This window comes from Dendrobates tinctorius, unplaced genomic scaffold (genome assembly GCF_039654945.1).
Source record: "Dendrobates tinctorius isolate UK_male_01 unplaced genomic scaffold, ASM3965494v1 ptg000250l, whole genome shotgun sequence".
Classification (NCBI taxonomy): Eukaryota; Metazoa; Chordata; class Amphibia; order Anura; family Dendrobatidae; genus Dendrobates; species Dendrobates tinctorius.
Window position 1 is genome coordinate 27,031,008 of NW_027361917.1, and position 11,491 is coordinate 27,042,498.

The following is an 11,491-nucleotide window of genomic DNA, read 5'->3' on the forward strand; positions in this document are numbered from 1 at the left end:
TAAAACGTTGATGAGACCTCGAATATCTTCGATTCACTAGAAATTCACTAGAAAATTTGGATTGAGCCGAGACCTCGAATATCTTGGCTCAATCCAAATTTTCTAGTGAATTTCTTAAGGTACCACCTCGTGAAACACGGGGTAGAGACCTTGAGCGAGAGCTAAGTCACCACACCAACTTAGAACTGCACTGCACTACTCTCTCTGAGTACCTTCGGGTACAAAGAATCCCACGGGGCCTACGAGTTTCTCTCCAGCCAACACTATTTCGGGACACCCCTGAATATTGCACCAGATATGAGCAAATTCGTAATAAATGTTCGTTTGATTGTGACCCTCACCATAGAACATCTACAGAAGGCCATTGAAACCAGCACAGAAAAAAATCAAGAACATTGAATCACAGCTATCTACTCTTGGCACTCCCGACGAACTGAGTTCCCTGAAAGCCCACATCAAAACTCACGTGGACCAACATCGCAAAGAAACAGAGAATAGAAAACGCATCAAATTCACCAGAGACACTGAGGACTACCAATCCAACAGAGTTTACAAATGGCAAGATTCCTTCTCCGGCTGAACCACCGGTCGCCCAAACACATGCACCTCCACAGACTACTCCACTGCGGAGTCCGACCATGATCAACGACTTTTCCATTCCAGTTCTATAAATTTTTTAGGACAGACGTCGCTTCCCTCGAAGAAGAGGACCAGATGGGGGCAGGGGCGAACAACAAAAGAACCGAGATCCAGGACGAGTAACGAGATCACAGGTACCTACCCATTGGTGATCAACATTTCTTCTAGACCATTGGGTATTTCTGAATAATACGTACTTCAAAAAGGACTCTCCTTTTGTCCTACATACGGGTGCCGCACCTTTGATCTTGAAATGGATTTGCAACGTTTTTTTCGCTCCTTAAGATTGAAAGTTCATTTCTCTAAGATTCCTCCCCCCATAGTGTCTAATCCCTCTACTTGTGACCAGTCTAAAATTGTTGTCATCTCAAGAGTTTAGGCCTACACACTAAAAGCCACTTTCGACAGCCTCATGCATCACAAGCAGTGGAGACGTTCATAGATTTTGTGCAAGACTTTCCAGACACTAAGGACTGACATTGATAAAGGTAGATTACATTATCCACCGAACCTGTCTTCTACTGAACGCCAAGCCGTACAGTCCCTTCAGGATGATAAGAATAATTATAAAACCAGCAGAAAAAGGTGGTGCTATTGTAGTTATGGATAAATCCGACTACCTTTCTGAGATTCTATGCCAACTTAACGACAATACTATCCATCAGTCACTGACCAGGGACCCCACTAGTTCCATAAGAAACAAGATTTCTGATATACTCCATAAATACTCACTTCTAGGTGTCCTTGATACTAAAACTTGTGACTATCTCACCATTATCAACCCAGTCACACCAGTTTTCTATACATTACCAAAAGTTCATCAAAATTTACAACATCCACCCGGGAGACCGATTGTAGCTTTAAGCGACTATCCTGTCACCTATTGCCATCTTTCTAGAAAAAATTCTGACTCCATTAATCCGCAAAGCCAAATCTTTCATACTAGATACAGGAGCTTTCCTATATACTTTAAAGGAATTGGGCACCATCCCTACAGATGCCATTTTGGTTTCACTAGATGTGAAGGACCTATATACTTCTATTCCACATATTGAAGGCATCAACTCCATCCACCGTCTACTATCCAATTCTGACATGGACCCAGACCAAGTGAACCTCTGTATAGAACTTTTAACACTTGTTCTAACTACTAACAATTTTTTATTCCATGACACCTTTTACTTACAGATCCGTGGCACCACGATGGGCTCGAACATAGCACCCCCGTATGCAAATTGTTACATGGCAGATTTCGAAGAAAACATCATCTACAAAAATGACTTATTCAAATCCAACGCTCTTCTGTGGAAACGCTATATCGATGATGTCTTTTGCATATGGGGGCACGTTGGAGCCCCTTCTCTCCTTCTTTAATATACTCAATTCCTCCTGGCCAGGTATTTCTTTTACAATTAGTCACGATTCACACAAGATGAATTTTTTGGACACCATGATCATCAAGGATCCTAACGGCATACTGTCCTCTGACCTATATACTAAATCTACAGACCGTAACAGTTTGTTACATTATCAGTCTACACCCTTCATCCATAAAGAATGCGATTCCAAGATCACAATTTCATAGGGTGTCCAGGATTGTCTCTGATAATACTATCCGTTCAGTATGGCTTAATGAGATGTCTGCACGATTTTCAGAAAGGGGTTATCCCCCTTCAGTACTAGATGAAGCAAGGTCTGAAAGAACCTCCTCCCAAAATAGACCCACCAACCGGATCCCGTTTGTCCATTCCTTTCATCCTTTCTCCTATATCATCCACAAGTCTATCAGGAAAAATTGGCATCTTCTCTCTACCACCCACCCTGACATACCAGAATTCCAGCATCCTTTTCTACCCTGTTTTCGGAGAGCACCAAACATCAGAGACAGCCTAGTCAAAGCTGACATAGGCACTTCCATTCACAAAACACAACGTTTTCTACAGAGACCAAAGACGGGTATTTCCCCTGTCTGCATTGTATGCAGTGCAGCAACGTACTTAAAGGCAATAAATTCCATCATCCCCTAACAGGAAAAAGCTTTCCTATAAATGGATTTTTGACATGCGACACCTCATTTGTCGTGTACCTTATAAAGTGTCTGTGTGAATATGTTGGCGAGAATACCCAGGCCATTCGGGATAGGATCTCAAAACATAAATCCACCATTTGGTGCAAGAACCTTCTGCTTCCCATTCCTTCTCATTTCATCACCTTTGGCCAAAATATCTCCCAGTTACAGTTCCAGGTCACTGAACACGTCCCTCAACCCAGACGAGGTGGCAATAGGATCACCACTCTAAAACGCCGTGAGGCCTTTTGGATACACACCCTTGAGACACTTGAACCTAAAGGTTTAAACCGATATTATGATTTATTATCTTTTATATAACAATTTTGTACCATTGTTTCATAAGAATGTTGATTATGATTACGTTTCAAACATGACTAACTTTTATCTGTTTTTATAGAGTCACTTATATTGATGTGATCTGCACCTATGGCTCTGTTGGACTGCACCCATCTTATACTATATGCTTTCCATGGAAAATTTCATCTCTATTCTTGGATCCATCCTCAGTATCCTTGTTTGGTGTATTTGTTTATTCATCCTCTTTCCCACTTGTTTCCATATGCAATAATGTCTCTCATGTTCATGTACATATATTTTCTTATTTTCTTCCCCCACATAGTGATACATAATCACCCATCATATGGATAAAAACAGTGTCACATAATTAATACATCCTGATGTATACACATTCTTCATAGTTTCCCCCCCTATACCGCTATGAATTTCACACAGAAAAACAGTGCATCCTGACTCTATAACCCTTTATTACACTACAATGCATCCTATTTTGCTTATGAGCACGCAGTCATCTTAGTTCAGCTGACGTCACCGCCCAGCTCTCTCCCATTGGCCCTACCCTCCTGTCCATCAAGGCCATAGACCCGCCCTTCCTCCACTTAAGCTCAGCTCGCCTCTGTCTCCACTGACAAGTGGTGTTTACACACGTCCAGGAGGACCAGGCTGCGCTGATATTTTCAACTACTAAGGTAACTACCTCGCCATTTATAGCGACACTCACAACTTTGATATACAGCATACTTTACCGCTGTCTTATGTCATCCTACATGACGTTCACCTTACAGATTATCCTGCGTTACAGCAGCATTCTGACCATTTGATTACTGGTATGTACCATTCTGTAACACCACCTAATTGACCTTATGTATACACTTTAACAGCACCAATCACTTCTTTTTAGGCGTTATCAGTGAATAACATAAAAAGCGCCCTCCTTCAAGCTACTTTCAAACATACAAGCACGGTATGTCTTATCCTTTTCTCCTTCAATCTGAGCACCCAAGATATAATTTTGGTCTCTGTTGTAGTATTTCTTGTATAATATTGTTTATATCCACGACCGAATTGCGTTTTGTCATTTTTGTACATACTTTATTTATTTTTGGTTATTTATTTTTTTCACGCTGTAGTAACTGATGAAGGTCTATATTGACCGAAACGTTTTCTGGAACTACAATAAACTGCCTCACCAAGCATTAAGTTGAGTGCCAGGTTTTCATTTTATCATATATGGTTTGGGAACCTAACTTGGCACCACTACAGTAGTGCACACGGTGTTTTCTACTTTCACTGGAGGTAGGCACTTCTGCCTGTATTATGCTGACCAATCATAAGAAGGCAGCAACACAGCAGAAAAAGAACAATCCCTCACCATAACTTAGAGCACGTTTCCCAGTGTGTGAGAAGCATGATTGACAGCCCTGATCTCGTCTAACCTCTGGTAAGTGTTGGTGTGGGGAGAGGCAGCACAACTGAGTTTAGGTGTGCCTTACAAACCCTTTAATAAGTTTCCTCTCCTAGCATGGTCACCTCTGCTGTACTACACCTACCCCCCACACTGACTGTCTGGTGATGTCAGTTATCACCTTTATATCTGTTGTGCTCAGGGCAACTTTTAATCACTCTACAGTGAGAGTAGAGCAGGCTGTCATTATATCTCTCACAGAAATAGCCTAGAACAGACTGATCTCACTGCAGACTGAAGAATTGTGATTACATTTCACAAACTGAGATATCTACTCAAAGCTATGGTGGGGGCTATGTTTTTTTTCTACCGTTTGTTGCTGCCTGCTTTTGATTTGGTAACAACATACAAGAGAGAAGTACATGCCCCCAGTGAAAAATAATTGAACCCATATGTTCCAAAGTAGCTTCCATTAGCAATGCTTGTTTCTTGATTGTACAGGTCTCTGTTTAGGGCTTTAAATTTTTGTTTTGTTCCATGTATCATGATTAAGTAAAGGAAAGTTAGTTTTGTGTCCAAAGTGGCCATATAAATAATGATATTTAAGCAAGCAAAATGTAGTTGTCTACGACGGGTCCCCAACCACCGGGCCGTTGCACTTTTGTTATACTCGAGTCAATAAGCTTACCCAGTTTTCCGTGGCAAAATTAGGTGCCTCGGCTTATACTCGGGTCGGCTTATACTCGAGTATATACAGTGTATATATACATCAATCAGTACTTTGTTGGGCCTATACATGCGGGGATTATATGTGTGGGAACATCATACTATACATGGGGGGATTATATGTGAGGGACCATCTTGCTATACATACTACAACTCAGTCCATAGCCCCACCCCCATATGAACAAAGCTCTGCCCCACCTCTATCCCCGCCCTGCCAGGCCATGGAAGAATGGTCTTGCTTGAAGCCAGTCCCTGGTGCAAAAAAGGTTGGGGACCACTGGTCTACGACCTTCTGATAATAATTAATCCCATATATCAAAGGGCACGCATGTTTAATTATTCCAAATCATGAAAAGTGAGTTTTTTTGGACCTCCATCTCCATACCATTTGTTTTACTGCATATGATCGTTTCAAGCTTACATTGCGCTTCTCCTGTAGAAGCGTAATGTAAGTGCGAAACGATCGTTGTCTGTATTTGCTCCACTGTTTTATCTGCCTGCTGTTGGTATGATGATGCCAAAATAAAGGATTTTTTATTGCACGGGAGGGTATGTGCCTATCCTCTTCTCTATGGACATACAGGATCTTTTTCTTTGGAAGTGGCACCCGTAATTCCTGGTGTGTGTGCAGCTTCATTATCCCGAGGTCATACAGCTGTGCCTACGTCCTGCCTCTCCCCCATGGTACGTGATTTACTGTATATGAGCTAACTTTTTTTTGCTCACAGTGGACCTCTATGACAGACATGTCTAGGCATCTATCTGGACTGTGGCCAACGTCTGGCACATACCTCTTGAGCCACCTGAGAGAAGGCACAAACAAATGCTGCATCTGGCCTAAGGGCCCCGTCACACACAGCGCAATCGCTGATTTTGTGACGCTACAGCGATTTCGCCAGCGATCTCGCTGTGTGTGACATGTTGCGCGGCTCTTAGATACCCGCTGTTTACCTTGGATACCAGCTTGCTCGCTGGTGGGTCTGTCTATGTGACAGCTCACCAGCGATCAGCTAACTATGTCCCAGCTAATCCCATCCACGTCGGATCGTTGGTGGGATCGCTGGGACATTGATGCGTTTAACGGAGCCTTAAGACTCCTACTCGCAATCGGTAACAGCCAAACACACATAAAAACCCTACTTGTGTCCACTGAAAACATCTGTGACGGCACAGTAGCAAGATATCCCGGGGCTAGGGGCTCCTTCCCTATCTCTACCTCCCAGATTACTATTGATGGTGAAGACGCCGTGGCCACGTGCTTTACTGAGCTCCTGAATCAGCCCTTATCTATCCCCTCCCCCACCCAGGGAAGTGAGGAGTAGTTGTGTATATGAATACACAAAACCAGACTAACAAGGGAAGACGTACAGGGATAAATGAAAATACCAATAATACAAATATTCAATCACAAACAACAGAGTGGAACATTAGGAAATAAAGAGCGGAAAAACCAAATAGGACAAGATGAGGACATGTACACAGAGAAATCACAATGCAACAGTCTTCTCAAAAACACTCAAACACCTCCTCAAAGAAGCAACACCTCCAGCTCCCAAACCAGGCAGTAAAGAACTCTCTCTGGTAAAGCAGAGGGGAGAGGCCAACAATGAACAGATGAGACCATCAAAGCAGAAAAGCCTCCAGGAGCTTAAAGCAGAACAGATTAATTGCTGTACTGCTAGCAGAAACCTGCACTGTTTAATATGATGGGTAGGCGTTTCTAATCATTGCAGGAGTACGAGAAATAATACAGTGCAGTCTTCTGGCTCCTCTATGTAGCGGTAAATCCATGACAATATCCATGAGTGTAACAAGATTTTATGTGTTTGTTTCTCTACAAGTTCTCCAGCGCACCAGTTTTTACAGACAGACCACTTTTACACAGACAATAGTGCTAGTTACTTGAGTTTGCCTAGGGTGCTTGGGTATGCACAGAGTATCACGGGTGCTCAAGTGACTTGTCAGAGTCCCCGTGGCCCATGTTTTGCGGCTGTTAGATACAAAACCTGCAGGGATTGCCTGACAAACACTGGCAATGCCCGCATGTTTTGTGGCTGTCTAACACCTGCGAAACATGCGGGGGCTCAAACATGTCACCCAAGCACCCTAGCCAAACTCAAGTAACCAACACTTGCACTCATCACGAATAGATAATTCGGGGATTGGTAACCCATGAGTAGTGAACATGATTCAACTGAAAGAAAGAAGTGGTGTTTTTCTCTATTCTTGATTTATTTACCATTGTGAGGAAGTTGTTTTGGGTGAGAAGCAGACTTTTGCGTATAGGAATTCTAACAGTGGTTTGCCTATGAAAGTCTTCTGATGTCTTTGTTTTGAGGTTGTGCTCAAATCTTAGGGTTTTTGCTGTGATCTCAGGAAATCCCCCAAATACACGTATATTACTTACATGTAATATGTTTTTTCGTAACCCGTGACGGCACTGTAAGCAGGTTGCGGGTTGCAGTGACGGACAGGTGGCAGAGCAAGGGTTAACAGTTTTACTTACTTAACAGCGGGATACTCCACGCAGGGAGGCAAGCTGTTTAAGGGAGGACATAAACAGTTCAGATGCAAAAAAGATGTGCAGAGTCAATGAAAACGGGAAAAAAATAGTTTGTGTTAGATCAACTTAGCCTGTCCATCGTCTTCCAGGCGGTGGCAATTACGGAGCTGGGGGGACGCCAACAGCGGCTGGCGCGGGGTTGTTCCGGTGGGGCCCTGTAGTAACGATGGTCCGTCTTCTGGCGGCAGCGGTTGGTGTCCAATACCTTCTGCTGAGCCCCTAGTCCATATGCTGCAGTGGCTGACGAGGTGCTGGCCACAGCACTTTACGAGCCCAACGTGGCTCAAAAAAGGATTGCAAAATCAGGGCGCAAGTTTCTGTCCCGTACCTGGTCCCTCTAATGTGACACGTGCGCTGTACTCACGGGCCCGAGGCGTTTGGCACCTTGCTCTCTGTAGTCTCTGGCACATTGCACCTCTCTCTGTATCTCTGGTCCCCGCTGTTGGCAGGGGATAATCAACGGGTGCTGGCCAGCACAATGACCGTGCTCACAGGACGGTGCACACCTCTCTCTGGTTGCTGCTGAGCGCATGGCTCCCCTCAGCGCAGCGGTCCCTTTGCAAACGGCAGGGGACCCTCTCAATTCGGCCTGTCGCGACGCCGGTACTGTGAGGGGAACGGGGCACGCCGCTCACCCAACAGCGCACAGCAGTGGAGAGTTTGGCGTCAATCCGGGGCAGCGCGCATTCTCCTTTATATCCCCCCGCCCCCTCGGTCAGCAGGATGGTCCTGCTATTGCTTCCTCCAGGCAACAGGGAATCCAGCATCAACCATTATGACCCCGGAAAGCAGGTACCCGCGGTGCGGTCCTCCCCTTATGCTCTTCCTCTCCTTTAACTCGCCATTCTATGGCCAAGAGTTCTTCGTGCTCCTTTATTTTCTTTGGAGGTGGGTCAGATGTCCACAATTTTCGCATCAATCTCTGCCTCTCTTGCACTACATTCTGCCAAAGGAAGTTGTTCTGTGCATACCGCAGGGGTGAAAACAACAGTGTGGACACACTGAGTACTTTGAGGCTCCTCTTGAATTTGCTTGTTAGTGGTACTCAGAACTTCAGGTTGCGTGGTAGTCAGGTTGGGTCGTAGAGGACAGGAGTACTTCAGAGTTCAATGGAGCAGCTATCTCTGGGGTTTCAGGCCTACGTACTTACCTTAGACTGGCGGATGGCGAATTATCCATTTCAGAGAACGAGGCAAGTGGTTCTTCCTCATCACAATCGGGAACCGTGGGAGTGAGCGTTTGAGGGACACTTGACATTTTCTCGCCTCCTTCTGGATCTTGTGACAGGCAAGGTCGCGATGTACTTCGGTGGACTACTCGGGTAGACGTCCCTCTTCTTCCCCTTCGGGTTGAATCTCACAGACAGGACACATTGGTTCCAATTTGGTGTTCCGCCTGATTTGCCTCCATGCGACGGAGTAGCGCAGACATCTCACTGTAGACAGTCAGCATCTCCCTATCTTCTTGGTGTCTGCCGCGATGGCTCTGCCTTGCTCTGGTTGAGATTCCACTCCTTTCACCGTACCACTTCTTCCAGGGGCAGCGCTCTCTCCAGTAGGCAGGACCTTCAGAAGGGTGAGCGAATCTTCGCCGTCGGCTGTTTCATGTAGGGCAACTTCTTGACAGGTGTCTCATTCTTCCACACGTCCAACATTCACTTCTGCGCCTATCTGGTGGGCGCTTTAGTCTGAATCGCTGTCCTCTGTGGGAGGCATACCCCCTCTGATAAAACACTTATTGTATAGAAACTACAATACAGTCCAGTAAGTCACACTTTGCTGTAAACTGTCTCTCTTCCCCTACATCATGGTGCTTTCAGATTAAATAGCAAAAACCTGCTGACTGGATTCCCTCCAATGTGGATTTGGTCCCTCCTTTGTAGCAGTAACAGCAGCCACTATTCTGAAAAGTCTTTCTACAAGATTTTGTAGGGTGTCCATGGAATTTTTTGATCCTGAGGAGCATTTGTAAGGTTAGACACTGATGCTGGACAAGAGAACCTCAGTTCCAGTTCACCCAAAGGTGTTAGTTGGGTTGTGTGCAGAGCTTGCTTCTCGTGTTGGAACAGAAAAAATCCTTCACAAAAAACTGTTCCTATAAAGGTGGGAGCATACAACTGTCCAAAACCTTAAAGGTTAAGGTGCCCTAGACCAACCCCCTGAAAATCAATCCCATAACATAATCTTCTCCTACACAAAACATTACAGTTGGCATAATGCAGTTAGTCAAGCGACGTTCATCTGGCATTTACAGAACTCAGACTCGTTCATCATACTGTCAGAAAAGCGTAATTTGTCACCACACAAAACACATTTTCACTACTCTAGAGTCCAGTGTGTGCTTGATTTATACCACACCATCCAATGCTGAATTATACATTCAGAATATATCCAGCTGCTCGGCCATTAAAACCCATCACATAAAGCTCAGTGTACAGTATGTGCTGATGTTATTGGTCAGCAGACGATTGACAACTTTACTTCACTATGCACCTCAGCACTTGGAGATCTCAACCGTAACTGTACGTGGTCCTTCATTTTGTGGCATACTTCCTGTAGGTCCAAAATGCCTCCACTTTTCAATAATATCACTGATTAGGGAGAAACCTGAATTCATTGATTTAACCCTTTCACCCCAAGGCCATTTTCCGTTTCTGTTGTTTGCTCCCTTTCCCAGAGCCAGAACTTTTTTATATATCCATCAGTATGGCCGTGTTTGCATTTTTTTTGGCGGGACGAGTTGCACTTTTGAACAACACCATTGATATTACCATACCATGTACTGGAAAATGGGAAAAAAAATTTCAAATGAAGTGAAATTGCAAAAAAAGAGCAATTCTACAATTTTTTTTACCTTGTTCACCAAATGCTAAAACTGACCTGTCATTATGATTTTTCCGGTCATTACGAGTTCACAGATTCTAAACATGTATAGATTCTTTTTTAAGAGACTGACAGCAGCATTTAACATGTTAACAGCAGTGGGTGGATTGCAATTCCATCCGTGGCTGTTAGTGACACGTTAGCTGATAAAATCAGCTGATATGCGCAGAAAAACGCGAGGGCTCACCGCCGGAGCCCACATCAAATGGAGAGACCTGACATGCGCCGTACATGTACGGGTCATGTCGTGAAGGGGTTAAAGTAATCTAGCACCAGTTTTTTGCCACTTTATCTTAGAGCAGCATTGTGTACTGGCAGACTTCAGCTGTGTATCACTAACTGAGCTGTTTGCTATAGTTTTTATAAAAATCACAGTTTTCCATGCTGCAGAGCAACCAGTTCTTAGAATGATGATCTCTATATAACCCAGCCTATAACACGGATTAGTAGCTTTCTGCCTATTGATGATGCTACGTAGGACTACATGGGACAAGACAACTAGTCGTCTGGTGATAATCTACTGACAATTTGAAGCCAGTGGGGCTGATTGATCAAAGGCTTTACGCCAGAAAAGTAGTAGAATGTTTGCACCACTCTGAGTATTTCGACTTTTGTCCTTTTCACATCAGTTTGAATCCGCTCTGGAGATATAAGTAGAGCTGGGGTGGCACAGAACTGGACCAGCATTTCTGGTGAGGCATACGACACTTATAAGATGCGCCAAATTCATTAAGTGGCATGCACCTCTTAATGAATTTGGTGCCTTGTACTCCTACAAGACTGGTGTAGTGTTTACGCGATGTCAAATTTGAGGAATTGGCCTCTATGTGTTTAGATCTTTATCCGATGAATGATATCCTATGTGGACGAGCTGGCAGTGAGACTTTCCATTGATAGGGATCTGCATT